The 19,983-nt window shown below is 44.2% G+C and overlaps 1 long non-coding RNA gene across 1 annotated transcript; it reads left to right on the top strand.

The window, feature by feature from the left end:
• Positions 1-16,250, top strand: LOC129620667 (uncharacterized). Its single transcript, XR_008698648.1, has 3 exons — positions 1-678; positions 2,787-2,831; positions 15,680-16,250. It is a non-coding gene; the product is annotated as an uncharacterized LOC129620667 (long non-coding RNA).
• Positions 16,251-19,983: the final 3,733 nt, after the last annotated feature.

The raw sequence follows: 19,983 nt of genomic DNA, 5'->3' as shown, positions 1-19,983 counted from the left end.
AGCTGTTTTTAAAAGCTTTTCCAAATCTGTGATAAGACCACACCATCTAATAATACATGTTATTTTTCAGAGACAAACCAAAGCTTAATTTCTCAAGGTTCATGCTGTTTACTTCAGCAGCATTTAATGGAAGATCTTTTATATACATTTGTAATAGATAAAAAATAAACCAGACTGCAAATCCTTTTTCTTTCTTTTTTAAAGCAAACCATGTACCAAGTTTTTTGGTTCAACTTGTGTAGGATAAGTTAAATTGCATTCTATTAACCAATATGCGTATTTCTGTAAGTATAGTTATGTTGAAATAAAGTTTTAAAACATTAAAAAAAAAAAAGACCACACCATCTGATAAAATATGTTTGATGGCAGAGCTTATAAAATATGGACAGTACAACAAAAGAGGTGCTTGCAAGTTTTCAGGTCCTGATTCCACACAACTTTCCACAGCTCTACATGAAGTAAGGTAGCTGGATCCACAAACACAGGCTCCATCTCTGGACTAGTCTAAGCACTGATGGCTTTCTTTCCCCCTCACTCTCAAGGTCTCTGAGGTAGGACTTTCACGATGACTCATTCAGATGAGGCAAAATCCACTGCTCAGGGTCACATAGGTAAGAATGGTGAAGTTGGCATCTGAGCCCCGATCCTGGATCCAGAAGATGAATGCTCCACCACCTGGTAAGCTGTCTGCCTGGGACACTCAGGGGGCCCTCCTGGTCACACCTCCCTGAGCAGTACTGCAAGCCAGGGGCCAGAGTGGAGCAGGTGTGGGCTCCGAGGGAAGTCAGTGGTGCAGGGGAAGCACTGATGTCCAGAGGCAGCAACCTACCTTAAGGGCTGTTGGCATCTTTAAATGAGATCAACTATGAAACTACAAATTTCAATACTATTGTGTCATGAGGACTAATATATATTGACTGTAGAGGGGTGGCAGCTTGAGCTTACAACAGATGTAAAACAGATATGATGATGGAGCCTGACTCTTAGAAGCGAGTACTCTAAAGGGGGAAAAGAGACCCACACGACTGACCATGGGAAAGTCACTTGGGCTTTTGAGCTTCAGTTTCATCGTCTGTAAAATGCTCCTGATCTCTGAGAAAGACGGTTGAGGGCAACAAGAAATTTTTAGAAGTTTGCATACTGTGCTATTTGTGTACATATTGTGCTTTTAAAGGAATACATGTATATTTATAAATAAATGCAGAGTCTAGCTCTAGAATGGTGCTGTCAAATAAATTATAATGTTAGCCGCAAGCACAAGTCTTATAAGTTATTTACATTTTTTTTTTCGGTATCTCCATTAGACAAGATAAAAAGAAACAGGTGAGATTAATTTTGACATATTTTTAAGCCAACATATCCCAAATCACATCATCTTAACATCTCATCAATATTTTAAAATTATTTTCTAGCTTTCTTGAATTAAAATTGTGTCTTTAAGTTATTGATGAGATATTTTATACTTTTTTGTACTAAATTTGATCAGGCATGTGTCTTATACTTACAACGTATCTGAATTCAAATTAGCCACATGTTAAGTGCTCAGTAGTCAGGGATAGCTAGTGGCTACTGTATGGGATGGCATTTTTCTGGAAGGACTTCAAATTTGCTCCTGGAGAGAGATTTTGGAGAATTGAAAATCATGGGAGGAAGAAGTTACTTTCATTATATGTTCTTTTGTTCTGTTTTGATTTTTTTTCCCCCAAGTGTGTGAATTAGTTCTATTTTTTAACTCGCAGTTTTAGAGGTAAGGAAAAACACAGAAAGTCAGAAAGAGAAACAGAAAAAGCCGTGATCTTAGAAGTAGGAGGAGATTTCAGACAGGCAGGCGCAATGTCAGGGAGGTCAAGAGAGGAGAGCTTTTCAGAAGATGAGGAGGAGGAGGGGGTGGAAGAAAAAGCAGTGCCCTGAGGTGACTTCAGATTTGGCACCTGGGACATCGCTCATCACTCATCAGTGACATTTGAGAGCTATGTCAGGAGAGGGAAGGGGTGGAACAGGACGGAAGCAGGTTGTTAGGGGGCAGAGGCCACAGGCGAGGCCCTCTGTATGGAGAGAAGACCTGCAGACCCCAACACGGGAGCCGAATGACGGTGACTCCCTTGGGAGGGGCCCAGGCGGTAAAGGCAGCTGGGGACGGCTCCTGGACGCCGTGAGGAGACAGGATGCGACAAGAGGCAGGTGGAGAACAGGTGGTTCAGGCAGCAAACACGGCCTGGAACCAGCACCGTGCTCGGGAGGAGAGAGGAGTCAGCCTGACTGGAAGGCAGGGGGCTGGAGGGTACCAACAATCATCAGCTTGGCCAACAGTTCAATTCTTCACCACCTGGGAGACCCAGACCTCCTCGGGGATGTGATGAGAGGTACATCTGTACATGCAGTTTTGTCCATAACTTCAGGCCTCCCCAGAGCTCCTGAGGGCCACCTCAGACCACAGAACCTGCTGGAACCATCCACTGTGGCCCCCCTAAGACGTGCCCGAACCCCTCACCACCCCCCAGAGTCTGACGCCACACCTACTCTGGCCTTATTCTCTGCCCACGACACCAGCGTTTCTCAGAGCCCTGTTGGTTCCAGGCCTTTTTGATCCTAGGTTCCCCCTTCCCCCTTCCTCCTTCCACCTCAGGAACTCTTCCTCCTCACCATGCAGAAGCCGCCTCTCTCCTCTAGACACGTATAATCGCTTAATCACGTCTTCCACTTAGCACAGTCTTCCAGGGTCAATGTTGCATATCATAATTGTCTCTTTGTGTAGCTCATCTGTTCCCATCTCCTCACCCACACAGGTTTTGTGCGACCGGAGGGCCAGAACCTAATCTGATCTACAGTTGGTACGTAACAAATGAATGAACGCAAATATCACCCAACTAGGGTGATATCACCCAAATATCACCCAGAAGGTCCCATTTCCCAGCAGCCCCCTAGGACCCAGAGACTGCTTTTTCAGGACTGTGGCTGGTGATGGATCACGTTCTTAAAAATAAGAATTGAATCTGATTCTGTAGTTGCAGAATAGGAGTCCGTGGAACCAGGGGGAAGACAAAGTGCAGGATTGGGGAGGGGCCACGCGTAGGGTTGCCAGATTCCTTTTTCAATTAAGGTGAAATTCACACAACAGGCAACTGACCATTTTAGAGTGTCCAATCTAGTGACATTAGTGTCTTCAACAATGCTGTGCAAACATCACCTCTTCCTAGGTTGAAAACGTTTCCAACCCTCTAGAAAAACACCCAGTATTCACTAAGCAATCACTCCCTGTTTCCCCCTCCTCCTCTCCTCTGGCAACCACCCACCTGCTTTCTAGTATCTCTATGGATTTACCTATTCTGGATATTTTACATAAAAGGAATCATGTAATATATAATCTTTTGTGCATGACTTCTCACTTAGCATAACGTTTTTGAGGGTACATCCTAGTTGTAGCATGTATCAGTACTTAATTTCTTTTTTATAAAAATTATTTATTCCTGGTAAAACGTATAAATGCAATATTGGCCATTTTAACCATTTTTAAATGTACAATTCAATGGCATTAATCAGACTCACAGTGTTGTACAACCATCACCACTGTTTCCAAAATTTCTTCACCATTCACAAACAGAAACCCTACAACTGTTAAGCAATACCTTTCCATTATCCCCACCTACCCCACCCCCTGGTAACTTCTAATCTACTTGCCCTCTCTGTGAATTTGCCTGCTGTAGATACCTTGTGGAGTCATACAATATTTGACTGGCTTATTCCACTTAGCATGTTTCAAGGCTCAGCCATGTTGCTGCATGTGTCAGAACGTCATTCCTTTCCACTGATGAATATTGTGTGGATATACCACTTTTTGTTTATCCATTCATTTGTTGATAGGCATTTGGGTGGCTTCCATCTTTCAGCTACTGTGAATAATACTGCTATGAACATTCACATACAAGTATCTGTTATGGTATATTTTCAACTGGGGGGATATATACCTAGAAGTAGATTTTCTGCATCTTATGGTACAATGGACAAAATTGTGTCCCCTCCTAAATTCATATGTTGAAGCCCCAACCCCCTCTGTGATAGTATTTGAAGATGAGGCCTTTGGGAAGTAATTAGGTCACGAGAGAGAATGGAGCCCACAAGATGGGATTAGTGCCCCTATAAGAAGAAACACAGGAAAGCTCTCTCTCCTCTACAGCAAGGCAAGGCAGTAGGAGGTTTCTCACCAGAATTCGGCCATGCTGACGCCCTGGATCTCAGACATCTCAGCCTCCAGAACTGTGAGAAATAAATGTCTGTGTTTAAGCCACTCCGTCTATAACCATTTGCTATAGCAGCCCAAACGGAGACTTACGGTAGTTCTTTGTTAACTTCTTCGCTGCACTTGTTAACCTTTTGAAGAGCGACCACACTGTTTTCCACATGGTGGCTGCACCATTTCATATTCCCACCAGCAATGCGCAAGGGCACAGTTTCTTCACATCCTTAACAATACGTTATTTTCTGTTTGCTTTCTTCTTATTATTTATAGATTTCCTAGTGGATGTGACATGATACCACACTGTGCTCTTTGATTTCCCCTTCCTTAATGACCAATGATGTTGAACGTGTGTTCATGTGCTTCTTGGCCATTTGTACTTCTTCTTTGGGAAGATGTCTTTTCAAATGCCCCTATTTAAAATTCAATTGTTTGTCTTTTTGTTGTTGAGTTGTAAGAGTTCTTTATGTTTTCCAGGTACTGAATACTTTTAGATAGATTATTTTAAAATATTCCCCCCATTCTGTATGTTTTTTCACTTTCTTGATAATGGCCTTTGATGAACAAGTTTTTAACTTTTATGAAGAACAATACGTCTATTTTTTCCTATGTTGCCTGTGCTTTTGATATCAAATTTAAGAATCCGTTGCCAAATCCGAAGTTATAAAGATTTACCCCTATTTTGTCTTCCAATAGTTTTATAGTTTTAGCCTATATACTTAAATTGCTGATCCATTTTGAGTTAATTTTTGTGTATGGAGTGAGGTACTATTTCTTGAAAAGACTATTCTTTCCCCCATTGAATGGTTTCTGCACCTTTGTTGAAAGCTAACTGGCCATAGATATTTTGGGTTTGTTTCTAGAATCTCAATTCTATTCTATTGATCTGTTTATCCTTACCCCAGTACTACAATGTTTTAATTATATTGGGCTTCCCTGGGGCTCATATGGTAAAGAATCTGCCTGTAATGCAGAAAATCCGGGTTCAGTCCCTGGGTTGGGAAGATCCCCTGGAGAAGGAAATGGTACACCCTCCAGTATTCAAGCCTGGAGAATTCCACGGACAGAGGAGCCTGGTGGGCTACAATCCATGGAGTCACAAAGAGTCAGACACGACTGATTGACTAACCTTTTCACTTTCAACTGTGTGATAAGTTTGAACTCTGGAAATGTGAGCCCTCCAAATTTGCTTTTCCTTTTCAGTGTTGTTTTGGCTATTCAGTCCCTTGGAATTCCTTATAAATATGAGAATGGGCTTTTACACTTCTGAAAAGGAAAAAAAAAATCCATTGGAATTTTGATAGGGATTGCACTGAATCTTAGATCACTTTGGGGAGTATTGCTATCTTAATATTACGTTTTCTAATCTATGAACACAGGATATCTTTCTACTTATTTAAGTCTTCTTTAATTTTTTTAGCAATGTTTTACAGCTTCCAGTGTACAAGTCTTTCACTCCCACGTTAAATTTACTCCACATTATTTTATTCTTTTGGATGCTGTTGTAAATGGAATTGTTTTCTTAATTTCCTTTTCAGATCGTTGAATCTGAAATCTTAATTTCATTGCTGGTATATAGAAACAAATCTGACTTTGATATTATACCTTGAAACTTGGTTTATTAGTTCTAATAGGTGTTTTTGTGCATTTCTTGGCATTTTTGGTAATCTGAAAAAAAGATAACTTACTCCTTCCTTTCCAATTTGGATGACTTTTTTCCTTGTCTGATTTCCCTGCCTAGGACTTCCAATACATTGTTGAACAGCAGCAGTAGCACTGCTATATTTAACAAGTAAAAATATAGGACTCCCATACAATATTTGGGACTTACCAAACAATTATGCACTGCCTATCTGAAATTTAAATTTCACTGAATGTCCTGAATTTTATCTGGGAGAGTTCAGTCCATACGTGCCAGCACTGCCTGCCAACCCTTCACCCTCCCATGACCTCCAAGGCTCTTGCCACACTTGCCCTGCCCTTCTGGAAGCCTGGATGCCAGGAACAGCTTTGTCTAAGCCCCGACCCTGGTCTCCTTGTGCTGTATACTAAGAGAGTGGATCAAAATAACTGCTGTGTTTTCACTCTTGCTCCCAACCAGCAGAGATGTGGGGTGAGACTTTGGGAGAACCTAGGAAGACAAAGCCTAAGCCATCATTACAGTTTGGCCAGATGCTTGGACCCTGAGGATAAAGGTGTTCAAGCTGAGTCCAGAGGTTTGAGTTGGGATGGAAAGGTCTTAAGGACAGAGTGAGTGCCTAGGACTTTCCAGCTCCTGAAAGATGTTCCCATATGTTTTTCTCTCTGATCTTCCCAGGGCCCCCTGAGGAAGGCCGAGCAGCTACTGTTGCCTGCAGTTCATAACTGGGAGCTGAAATGGCTGCCCAAAGCCACACAGCTGACCAATCCTCCAGGGAGCGGGGTCCATGCCAGGCCTCTGAGCCCCACCAAGCTCAGGGCCGTCTCGTGTGGAACGGAGTGGGACTTTGACTCCCAAGCCTGAGAACCACAGACCACACCAAACCCCTTCCCTCGTCACAGGGCCTGCTAGGGCTCCCCAAGGCACTCACCTACCTCTTCACCTCCGGTTCTGGGGTGACTGGGGTCCACTTACCTCTAACTGGAAAATGAGCCTTATCACCTGTGCCCCATCGGTAATCCAGTTTCCCTACCCTTCATTTCCAGGGCCTCTCTTTTTGCCTCTCTCCCCATCCCAAAACTTAATACCACTGATGCCTATTTTATTGTTTTTATTTTTTTATATCATGTTATTATTATTATTATTATTTGGCTGTGCTGGGTCTTCATTGCTGCTCAAAGGCTTTCCCTATTTGCAGTGAGCAGGGATTACTCTCTAGTTACAACACATGCAGGCTCTAGAGAACAGGCTTCAGTAGTTGCCGCTTATGGGCTTAGTTGCTCCACAGCATGTGGGATCTTCCCAGACCAGGGATAGAACCCATGTCCCCTGCATTGGCAGGCAGATTCTTAACCACCGGACCACCAGGGAAGTCCCTCATAGCACATTATTACTGATGGCCCAAGATCCACACATTCCTTGCAGCACATTTATTCTCGCATTCAATCAGTCGATCTTTCATTCAACTAATATTTTTTATATCTCTTCAACATCTACTTTGTGCCAGGGACTATGTTGGGCCCTGTGACTAAGCCAAAATGCTGGCTTTCCATCAGTGGTTCTTAACCTGGCTATACCTTATGACCACCTAGAGAAGTTTTTAAAATCCTGATTCCCACTCTCACCCCAAATGAATGATTAGGACTCAGGGGTAGGACCAATGCATCCATGCATTTTTTGTTGATAGCTTGTTATTTCATTTGTCACTTATTTCCTGTATCTACAACATAGATGATGCCATAGCCAACATTATTAAATAGGACAGACCTGTAATCTTCTTCAGCATTTAAATACCATCTTTGGCATTAAATATGGAAGCCTGGATGTTTAAAAGTGGTATATTTTAAGCAAGACCCAGTACTTCTTGGAAGAGACTTCATTGGGACATTTTATGTCTCCCAACATCTTATTATAAGAAAATTTTCAAACATATAGAAAAATTGAAAGAATATAACAGTGAGCACCCACCTAGACTCTCCCATTGTTAGTTTATCTATCAATCCCACCTAATTTTTAATTGTTTTACTTTACTATTGACTTATTTGGCTGCCTTGGCTCTCAGTTGCAGCACTGGAGATCTTTTGTTGTGGTGCACAGGTTCTCTTGTTGCTCTGCAACATGTGGGATCCCAATTGGTTCCCTGACTAGGGATCAAACCTACATCCTCTGCATTGCAAGGTGGATTCTTAGCCCCTGGACTATCAGGGAAGTCCTCCTCCCAATTTTTTAATGTATTTCAAAATGAATCATAGACATCTATCCACTACGCTCTAAATACTTCAGCATGTATGTAATCAACTAGAGTTCAATGTTTGGCTATAGTATTATTTTTTACTTTCTATATAAAATTCACGTTACAATGACTGCAGAGATCTTCAGGGCACATTTGTTGGGTTTTGACAATGTCAGGCACCTGTGTAACCTGAACCCCTATCAAGCTATTAGAAGACTACTGTCACTCCAGAAAGTTCCCTATTCCCTTTCCTGCTAATCCTTGTCTGTCCCAAGGCCACCCCGTGCAGAGACAATCTCTTGCTGTTTTTTTCCTAAGATAGACTGGATTTGCCTATTTTGGAATCTCACAGAAATAGAATCGTATGGTATAAACTGGCTTACATTAGGCTCCTTTCACTCAGCGCAGTGTTTTTGATATTTAACCATGTTGTGTGTGTCAGTAGTCTGTTCCTTTTCATTGCTGAATAGTGCTCTTTGTATAAACAACAGTTTATTTATCCATTCTCTTTATAGGCGTTTGGGTTGTTTCCAGTTTGGAGTTGCTATGTTTCTATGAACATTCCTACACAAATCTTTTTGTGGACATACGTTTTCATTTCTTTGGGTAAATACCTTGAAGTGAAAATGTTGGGTTGTAGGGTAGGTGTTTATTTCGTTGTTTTAAGACACTGCCAGATCATTCTCATCAACTTTTATGAGATGTCCCGGATATCAGTTTTCTGTCAGATGTTTTATAAATATTTTTCTCCCAATCTGTAGCTTGCCTGTTGGTTTCCCTAGAGGTATTTTTCAACCCAAGCATCCATATTTTACTAACTTTTGATTGAAATATATATACAGAAAAGTACACAAACCTCAGTGTACTAAGTCTGACTAATTTTCACAAGCTGAACATACCCAGAATTCAATTTAAGAAAAAGCATTCCCAACGCCCCCAGAAACCCTCCTCAAGCCTGTCTCCAAAGGTAACCATTATCCTGATTTCTAAAAGCATAAATTGTGCCTGTACTTTATGTAAGTGGAATCATTCCCTTTTGCTTCTGGCTTCCTCACTTCAACGTTGTTTTTGAGGTTGGTTGGTATTGTCGGGTACAGCGAGGAACATCATTCTCATTATTGCATGGTGTTCCATTGTATAAGTCTGCCACAATTTGTCCATTCTACCAGTGATGGGCATTCCAGTTATGTGCAGGTATTAGGTATTATGAATGTGCAATGTTTTTGCCAAACATTTGTTTACATTCTCTTAGGTATATCTTAATACTTAGGAGTAGAATTCCCAGGTCATAGGGGATATATATGTTCATCTATTAACTATCTTTAATAGATATTGCCATAGAGTTTTCCTCAATGCTTAGATCTAGTCACACTCCCATCAAAGGCACCAGAAGTTTTCACCATTGCCCCAGGCGATTCTAAGAATAAGAGCCACTGCCTTACTGTGCTGAGAAACTGCTGTGTAGGCTGTGATAGCCCACGGGAACCAAGAATGGCAAGGCTCCTGAGAGGCCAGCAAGGCGGAGGACGTGCTATATTCAGTAGAATATTACTCGGCCATAAAAAAGAATGAAATAATGCCATTTGCACCAGTATGGGTAATCTAGAGGTTAGCATGCTAAGTGAAGTAAACCAGACAACGACAAATATCGTATAACATCACTTGTGTGTGGAATTTAAAAAATGATACAAATGAGCTTATTTACAAAACAGAAATAGACTCACATGGAACATAAACTTGCGGTTACCAAAGGGAAAACAGGGGAAGGGATAAATTAGGAGTTTGGGACTAACATATACACACTACTATATGTAAAACCTAGATAGCATATTCAAAAGCAGAGACGTTACTTTGCCAACAAAGGTTCGTCTAGTCAAGGCTATGTATGGTTTTTCCTGTGGTCATATATGGATGTGAGAGTTGGACTGTGAAGAAGACTGAGCGCCGAAGAATTGATGCTTTTGAACTGTGGTGTTGGAGAAGACTCTTGAGAGTCCCTTGGACTGCAAGGAGATCCAACCAGTCCATTCTGAAGGAGATCAGCCCTGGGATTTCTTTGGAAGGAATGATGCTAAAGCTGAAACTCCAGTACTTTGGCCACCTCATGCGAAGAGTTGACTCATTGGAAAAGACTGATGCTGGGAGGGATTGGGGGCAAGAGGAGAAGGGGACGACAGAGGATGAGATGGCTGGATGGCATCACTGACTCAATGGATGTGAGTCTGAGTGAACTCCGGGAGTTGGTGATGAACAGGGAAGCCTGGCGTGCTGCGATTCATGGGGTTGCAAAGAGTCGGACATGACTGAGCGACTGATCTGATCTGATCTGATCTGATGTGTAAAACTGATAAACAACAAGGACCTACTGTATAGCACAAGGAACTATACTTAATGTCTTATAATAATCAATAAGGGAAAATAATCTGAAAAATAATATATATGTATGCTTGCTGAATCACTTTGCTTTACACCTGAAACCAACACAAGATTGTAAATCAACTATCAGTTCAGTTCAGTCGTTCAGTCATGTCCAACTCTTTGCGACCCCATGGACTGCAGCACTCCAGGCCTCCCTGTCCATCACCAACTCCCAGAGTCCACCCAAACCCATGTCCGTTGAGTCAGTGATGCCATCCAACCATCTCATCCTCTGTCGTCCCCTTCTCCTCCTGCCCTCAATCTTTCCCAGCATCAGGGTCTTTTCCAATGTGTCAACACTTCGCATCAGGTGGCCAAAGTATCGGAGTTTCACCTTCAACATCAGTCCTTCCAATGAACACCCAGGACTGATCTCCTTTAGGATGGACTGGTTGGATCTCCTTGCAGTCCAAGGGCAACTATATTTCAATTTTAAAAGGAGACAGAGACCAGGAAATGGGCAGGCCCCAGCGGGGGCGGGGAGTGGGGGTTGGTTGGACTCTGCAGGTCTGAGCAGGGAAAATGGGGTTGGGGAAGCATTGCAAGTAGAGAAATATTCCCTCTGAAAGGCCAGAGCATGTGAAAGACTTGTACATCAGGGAAAGAGATCAGAGACTATGGAAAAGGCAGTCCAGGGCTAGGCAATGCTGAGCTCTTGAGGCCATGTTAAGGATTTTCTTTTTAACCTTTTATTTTGAAACTGTTTTCAACTTATAGAAAAGTTGCACAAATAGTACAGAGAATTCCCATCTATCCTTCACCTAACTTCCCCTAAGATTAGCAACTCACATGAGTATGTACAGTTCTCAAAACCAGGAAAATAGCATTGGTATGATCCTACTAAACAAACTACAGCACTTATTCAAATGTCACCCATTTCCCCCCTAATCTCCTTTTCCTATTCCGGAATCCAGTCCAGAGTCCACATCCCATTTGTTTATTGTGTCTCCTTTGTCTCCTCCAATCTGTAACATTTTCAGTTTTATTCTTCATAACCTTCAGACTTTTGAAGAGTACTCATCATTTATTATGTAGAATGTCTCTCAGTTTCAGCTTGGCTGATGTTTCCTCAGGGTTAGACCAAATTATGAATTTCTGGCAAGACTTCCATAGAAGTTGTATGCCTTATTCCTAGTATTATTAACCTCAATCACTTGATCTCATTGGTGTCTGTCACATTTCTCCACTGTAAAGCTACTGTTTTGATCTTTTTCCTAACAAAAGAAAGGGATGGCATTGAAGGATTTTAAGCAAGGGACATGACGTGTTTAGTGACGTATGTTTCAAAAATGCTCTCTTTGTTGCAGCCTGAAGAACAGGTTAGAAGAGGCTAGAATGTACCTGTGGGAGGTTGGTTCAGGGTGTAATACAGTCCAATATGTGATGATAAACGTGGGGAGAAGTGGGCAGATTTTAGAGATATTCAGAAGGTAAAATCACAAGGCAGGTTAATGAGATCACGCAGAGGTTCTGATAGAATTGGCCTGTGACTGGGCTTGGGTGAAGCCAGTTTAAAAGCAGCCAGGTGATTGCCATGCTCAGCCACATTGAACACGGCCGGCCCACAGCATGGTCCAGATGTGCTTCAGGTGAAAGCCACTTGGTGGTCAAAGTGAAGGTGCTCAGTATCTCTCTGGATACATGGGGAGAAAGTTGGGGGTGCGGGGGTCCTCTGCCATCTCCCACAGAGAGAGCTGGCAAGAGGATGCTAATGAGACCAGAGAGCTCAGGGAGCCCTTGCCAGCTCGTCACTGCTGACTCCAAGTAGGGCTGCCAGATAAAACACAGGACACCCAGTTCAATCTTAACTTTGAGTAAACAATGAATAATGTTTTAGTATGTCTCAAATATTGCACAGAACACATATTAAAGAATTATTTATCTGAAATTTAATTTAATCTTATTTTTACTTGTTAAATCCTACAACCCTACCCCCAAGACAAGGATCTGATGTGTTTGACCCATTCCCGTCTAGTGCAAGAGCTTCTAAAGCAACAGACTTTTTTCTTCCCTCTCCTTTCCCGCCCTCTCCCCTCTTCCTCCTTCCACCTTCTCATCCCCAGTGTGGCCTGGCCAAGAGCATGCCAATGCCTGGCACCAGTCTTTCCACTGAAAGCCACACAGGGAGTCCCTGGCAGAGGGCCCAGGAAGAAACACCCAGACTCCCACTCCAAACCCACTCATTTCTTAACCCAGTAAGTGCTTTTGTGCACCTTCCATGCGCCAGGCCCTGTTCTGGTCAGAGGGATGAAGCAATGAACCAGTCAGGTGAGTTCCCACTCTTTGGGGGACAGGCATTCCAGTGAGGAAGACGGACCATGATCCAGAAAACAGCTGTTTCAGATGGTGATGACAGCTGAGAAGGGATGTGGTCAGAGTGACCAGAGCCCAGGTGAGGTGGGGGGTCAGGGGGCCTCACTGAACAGGCAATATGACTTGGGCTTGAAGCTGACAAGAGGCATTTTTTTTTTTTTTAAGAGGCATCTTGTAAAGACCTAGGGAAGAGTGTTGCAGGGAGAAGAAAGACCACAGGGGTGTCACAGGACATCTGGGCACCCCACCACATCTGGCTGATGTGTGGGATTTGCCAGTTTCTGTGGTGCAACTACTGTATCATGGCTAGTCGCAAGCTACCAACAATGAGATGATACTTTTTAAGAAGCTGATATTTTAGTTGATTTGGGGCCTCATCAAGGTGCCAGGGCCAAATGACTGTCTCAAAATCCTGCTCTCTAGAAATGGTACTGAAAAATTTATTTACATGGAAGCAATGGATGCAGGTTCATGACACTGTACAGAAGGCAGTAATCAAGACCACCCCCAAGAAAAGGAAATGCAAAAAGGCAAAATGGTTGTCTGAGGAGGCCTTACAAATATCTGAGAAAAGAAGAGAAGCTAACGGGAAAGGAGAAAAGGAAAGATATACACATTTAAATGCAGAGTTCCAAAGAATAGCAAAGAGAGATAAGAAAGCCTTCCTCAGTGATCAATGCAACAAAATACAAGAAAACAAAAGAATGGGAAAGACTAGAGATCTCTTCAAGAAAATTAGAGATACCAAGGGGACATTTCATGCAAAGATGGGCTCGATAAAGGACAGAAATGGTATGGACCTAACAGAAGCAGAAGATATTAAGAAGACGTGGCAAGAATACACAGAACTATACGAAAAAAAAATCTTCATGACCCAGATAACCATGATGGTGTGATCGTTTACCTAGAGCCGGACATCCTGGAATTCAAAGTCAAGTGGGCCTTAGGAAGCATCATGACAAACAAAGCTAGTGGAGGTGATGGAATTCTAGTTGAGCTATTTCAAATCCTAAAAGATGATGCTGTGAAAGTGCTGCACTCAATATGCCAGCAAATTTGGAAAACTCAGCAGTGGCCACAGGACTGGAAAATGTCAGTTTTCATTCCAATCCCAAAGAAAGGCAGTGCCAAAGAATGTTCAAACTACTGCAAAATTGCACTCATCTCACATGCTAGCAAAGTAATGCTCAAAATTCTCCAAGCCAAGCTTCAACAGTATGTGAACCATGAACTTCCAGATGTTCAACCTGGATTTAGAAAAGGCAGAGGAACCAGAGATCAAATTGCCAACATCTGCTGGATCATCGGAAAAGGAAGAGAGTTCCAGAAAAAAACATCTACTTCTGCTTTATTGACTATGCCAAAGCCTTTGACTGTGTGGATCACAACAAACTGGAAAATTCTGAAAAAGATGGGAATACCAGACCACCTGACCTGCCTCCTGAGAAATCTGTGTGCCAGTCAAGAAGCAACAGTTAGAACTGGACATGGAAAAAAACACTGATTCCAAATCGAGAAAGGAGTATGTCAAGGCTGTATATTGTCACCCTGTTTATTTAACTTATATGCAGAGTACATCATGAGAAACACTGGCCTGGATGAAGCACAAGCTGGAATCAAGATTGCTGGGAGAAACATCAATAACCTCAGATATGCAGATGACACCACCCATATGGCAGAAAGCAAAGAAGAACTAAAGAGCCTTTTGATGAAAGTGAAAGAGGAGAGTGAAAAAGTTGACTTAAAACTCAACATTCAGAAAACTAAGATCATGGCATCCGGTACCATCACTTCATGGCAAACAGATGGGGAAACAGTGGAAACAGTGACAGACTTTATTTTCTTGGGCTCCAAAATCACTGCAGATGGTGACTGCAGCCTTGAAATTAAAAGACACTTGCTCCTTGGAAGAAAAGCTATGACCAACCTAGACAGCATGCTAAAAAGCAAAGACATTACTTTGCCAACAAAGGTCCATCTAGCCAAAGCTATCACAGAAGGCAATGGCACTCCACTCCAGTACTGTTGCCTGGAAAATCCCATGGATGGAGGAGCCTGATAGGCTGCAGTCCATGAGGTCGCTAAGAGTCGGACATGACTGAGTGACTTCACTTTCACTTTTCAGTTTCATGCATTGGAGAAGGAAATGGCAACCCACTCCAGTGTTATTGCTTGGAGAATCCCAGGGACGGGGGAGCCTGGTGGGCTGCCATCTATGGGGTCGCACAGAGTCAGACACGACTGAGGCAACTTAGCAGCAGCAGCAGCAGCCAAAGCTATGGTTTTTCCAGTAGTCATGTATGGATGTGAGAGTTGGACTATAAAGAAAGCTGAGCACCGAAGAATTGATGCTTTTGAACTGTGGTTTTGGAGATGACTCTTGAGAATCCCTTGGACAGCAAGGAGATCAAACCAGTCCATCCTAAAGGAAATCAGTCCTGAATATTCATTGGAAGGACTGATGCTGAAGCTGAAGCTCCAATACTTAGGCCACCTGATGCGAAGAAATGACTCATTGGAAAAGACCCTGATGCTGGGAAAGATTGAAGGCAGGAAGAGAAGGGGATGACAGAAGACTAGATGGTTGGATGGCATCACCGACTCGATGGATATGAGTTTGAGCAAGCTCCAGGAGATGGTAAAGGACAGGGAAACCTGGTGTGTTGCAGTCCATGGGGTTGCAAAGAGTCAGACACGACTACATGACTGAGCAACAACACTTACCAGACCTCTGAGAACCTTTGAACTTGGGATGGAGAACCAATTGGATGGTCAGTGTTTCTAAACACCTCCAAGGAGCACTAGGTCTTAACTTTGCATCCTTCCTCTCCCTTGCCTCCAGGCCTCAACGAATGGGGACCAAATGAACGAATGAAGTATTCGATCACCCGAAGATACCAGCCTCCCTCCTGTTGCCACAAAGGCGAGGTCTGAAGTCTCCACAGCCACCAGTCCCTGTCCTGGGTACTGCAACGCAGCCTAGCTATACCCCCACGCCACCCCTTAGTACTGTCTTAAATGACAGCGGGTTGTTGTTTAGTCACTAAGCCGTGTCTGACTCTTTGCCTAGCTATACCCACTCGCCGCCCCTCAGTTCTGTCTTAAATGACAACAGATAACTCTGCCCAAAGTCAGAAGGCCTAGAAACTGAGCTTGACTTACTGTCAACATACCCAAGCCACAAAATTGCATCAACCCTTCCGAGCCAAACTGGGCTGGGGGGGTCAGAACGCAAAGGCACTCAGGTGCTCCCCAGACACCTCCCTGACTCCTTACAGCCTGCAACCTGGAGCTGCAGTCTAGCCCAGGTGAGGACTGGGGAGACCTCCGGCAGTCTCCCCCCTGCCATCCCCTGGAGTCCTCAGGTGGGAGGGTAATCCACGAGCAGCTGTCGGCCCCCAACTCTCCTGGTTATACCCTCCTGGTCCCCCTCCAGCTCTCTCTCTGCCTGGCAGGGAGGAGCCGCTAGAGCTAAGCGGATTTCATGCTATTTTCAAAGTCATTTTCCATGGAAAAAAATTTTTTTATACCGTTAAACCTGCTTTCAGCTGCTTCTCATCTCCCTGAAAGCTTCCTCCTCCCTTTCCATGAGATAAACCAGTAAAGGGAATATTCAGGAACCTGCCAGTGACAACCCACAGGCATGCTGGGTTGGGAAGGGCATGAGAAGGTTCCCCTCGCCTGTACTCCAGAGTCTTCCAGCCCCACCTTAACAATTGCCTTGTGGCAGGGAGCCTGTCCTTCAGGTTGCTGTCGCCCTATGGCAGTCACCAAACTGGGGCGAGTTTTTACAACCAGCATCCAGTGTCTTTTGAGGAGTAATCGAGGCATTTCTGAGACCACCAGGCAGCCTACATTCCCTGGAGAAGAGGCGGCCCTAAGAAGCTTCAAGCTGGGAGTGGTTCAGGGTGAGCTATGAAATGCCAAAGCCAGCCCACGCTCCCTTGTGACCCCACTGTGTGCATATGAAAGCCTGAGTCACATCTCAGCTGCCAGTAAACAGAGGCCTTTGCTAGGACAAGAGTCGAGACCAAATGGTTCTGTATCCTCAGCTTATGGCACAAGGCTCAGCCTATCATGGGTTGCTGGAGAGGAGCCTATGACATCTGCCAGACCCCTCTGGCAAGCGAGGCTGATCCAGCACCTCAGGCACAGGCGATTGGACCAGACTTGGGCGGCCTCAGATGTGACCTGGCACGAGGCCTGTGCTCAGAGCAAAGGATGAGGATGGCCTGAACCAATCAAATTCTCTTTCCTGTGATAACCCAGCAGTGTGGAAATACGAAAAGCTTGCAACGTTCCTATGGTCCTGCTGAGATAAAGACGTGAAAAGTGAAAGTGGTAGTCACTCAATCGAGTCGGACGCTTTGCGACCCCCTGGTCTGTAGCCCACCAGGTTCCTCTGTCCATAGAATTCTCCAGGCAAAAATACTGGAGTGGGTTGCCGTTTCCTTCCCCAGGGGACCTACCCAACCCAGGGATCGAATCCCAGTCTCCTGCATTACAGGCAGATTCTTTACCGCCTGAGCCACCAGAGAAGCCTGAGATGGCGATGTTGGGGAGAGGAAATTCTAGGATGATGCACACCCAGCTTTCTGGCCAGGTCATCTGATCATCTGACGCTGGCAGCAACCATGGTAAAAACTGCTGAGAGAAGAGCACATTGGTGGAGGATGGGGGAAGGAGTCCAGCTTGGTAGTTGGTGAGAATGAGGCAAAAATGGAACAGCCAGGAGGGGTGAGATATGAGGTGATGCTCAGGGCCCATGAGCCACCCAAGGGCCTGAGTGGTGCTGGACTTCGGAAGTATTTGAAGAGCAACCTTGAGCATCAAAGTAAATAAGATCATCTCCACTAAAACACAGGACTCCTGCCCCCTGGCCGGGGGGAAATAGATGGATACTTAAATTTTTTTTAATTATTCATGTTTCAACTGATTGCTTTTTTAGGGTAAAGCTTTTATAATCAAAATTTTAGAACCCATAGTTACAACAGCACAGACTGTGAAAAGCTAACCTCACATATTCTGTTTTCTCCCTTTATTCAAACATTGTTCACTCACTGGAATTCCTTTCCCCCTTTGCTTCTGATATAGGAAGTGGTGCCAAAAAAAACAGCAAATAATTTCAACAAATGTCAACTTCAGAATCAGCACAAAGTATTCTTAGCAAATATGGCCACTGCTTAGGTATTTCTGCCTTTCTAAGCAGATTATAAAGGAAGCAGATTTTCTACAGAAGAGTAATTGAACCACACTTAACAAAACCTTTTCGAAATCAATAAATATTGACATATCCTTTTTCTTAATTTTTTTCCAAGAGAAGCTAAAATGTCTCCCTGTAGATTTAGTCTCAGTGCTGGCCTCTGACAAAGGGACCTTCCCGTCTTGGGACAGGAGTGTTTTTAATCCAGAGGCTAACTTGACCAAGAACCTCCTTAGGCATTAGCTTCCTCCTAGAACACAGGAATTAGATTCCCAGGGACATCACTGTTACATAACAAACCCTCACCGAGCATTACTGTGTACAACATGCAATATTGCAGGCATTACTACAATCCCTATTTTACAGATGGAGAAAGTGAGGCATGGCAAAGTTGACAAGCTCTCTCCTGTGCATATTACTGCTTCTTTGATGTCTAAGATTAGAATCAGCAGGTCCAGGTAGGGCCCTGGAATCCATACTCCCCCAGGGAGAGATCCAGGTGATTTTTACTCCTCTTGTGAGATGCTGCTCCAGGCATCAGATCTGCTCTGATTGAGGGTTTAGGAAGGGAGCAAACAGGAAAATCCAACGTCCTCAGCCAAGGCAGTTCTCAGGATGGACGTTGGTGCCACCTTCTGACAGCTACAACAGTTAAGAGTGGTAAACTGGAGTTGGAAATAAGGAACACACGAGATTTTGTCTCCTGCTGCACCAGAGTGCCACCTGCTGGCTATAGGTGGCCATCACAGGTCAGGCAGGAACCTCACGTGTCCAGTCCCTTCTCTAAGGGACTTTAAGAGAGAACTAAGCAACTACACTCGGAGAAGGCAATGGCACCCCACTCCAGTACTCTTGCCTGGAGAATCCCATGGATGAAGGAGCCTGGTAGGCTGCAGTCCATGGGGTCACTGAGGGTCGGACACGACTGAGCGACTTCACTTTTCACTTTCATGCATCGGAGAAGGAAATGGCAACCCACTCCAGTGTTCTTGCCTGGAGAATCCCAGGGACGGGGGGAGCCTGGTGGGCTGCCGTCTATGGGGTCGCACAGTCGGACACGACTGAAGCGACTTAGCAGCAGCAGCAGCAAGCAACTACACTGACACTGGGGGTTGAGTAGAGACTCCACAGGTTGAGAGAACAATGGCCATGCCGTGACAATGCTGCGTGGTTCCTGGAAAAGCAGGTAGGGGGCACGGGCAAGCAGGGGTGGTAAGGGCAACAGAGGGACCAGAGGCTGTGTGTACCAGGGCTGTGCCAAGAGGGGCAGTGGGGAAAAATAAGCCTAGAGGTTGTAGGGGCTCAGAGCTTGGGTTTTGTGTTAAGGGTAATGGGAAATGCAGTAGCAAGTCCGGCTGAGATCACTCTGGGCTTTGTCAGGGAGGCTGAAATGGGATAGTCCAAGTGGAGGCAGAATCCATTTGGAAACCATTCAAAAATCAGAGATGAGAGCAAAGTCGCTGGCCTAGATGAGGTGGGCACTGCAGGGATGGGGGAAAAAAATGGTCAACAAGAAATAGGATTCAGTTTGATTTAAAAAAAAAAAAAAAGCAGCTGAAGAGTTAACAGTGAGACATCACAGTGGTCCCATTGCATTCATTCATTCCTTCTTTCAACAAACTGTGGTGCCTGCTGTGGGTCAGAAACTATCTACCTGCTGGGGATATGGTGGTATAAACTAGGCCAGGGAAAGACCTGCTTTTCATGGGGTTTATACGGTTAAGGAGGTGTGGGGGTAAGACAATCAAGTAAGTAAATAAACAACAAAAACAGATGGGAATAAGCACCACGTAGAGAATGTAGATGGGATGTGGGGCAGTGACTCAGATTTGAATGTTAGGGAGCATGCCCTGTAAAGATAACAAGGCAAAGCACTCCAGGCAGAGAGCAAAGAGTCCAAAGGAACAGAGGCGAAGGCCCTTAAAGCAAGAGTAAGCACAGCA

The sequence above is a fragment of the Bubalus kerabau genome, chromosome 10, assembly GCF_029407905.1.
Source record: "Bubalus kerabau isolate K-KA32 ecotype Philippines breed swamp buffalo chromosome 10, PCC_UOA_SB_1v2, whole genome shotgun sequence".
Lineage (NCBI taxonomy): Eukaryota > Metazoa > Chordata > Mammalia > Artiodactyla > Bovidae > Bubalus > Bubalus kerabau.
This window is presented reverse-complemented; position numbering and strand designations above follow the sequence as displayed.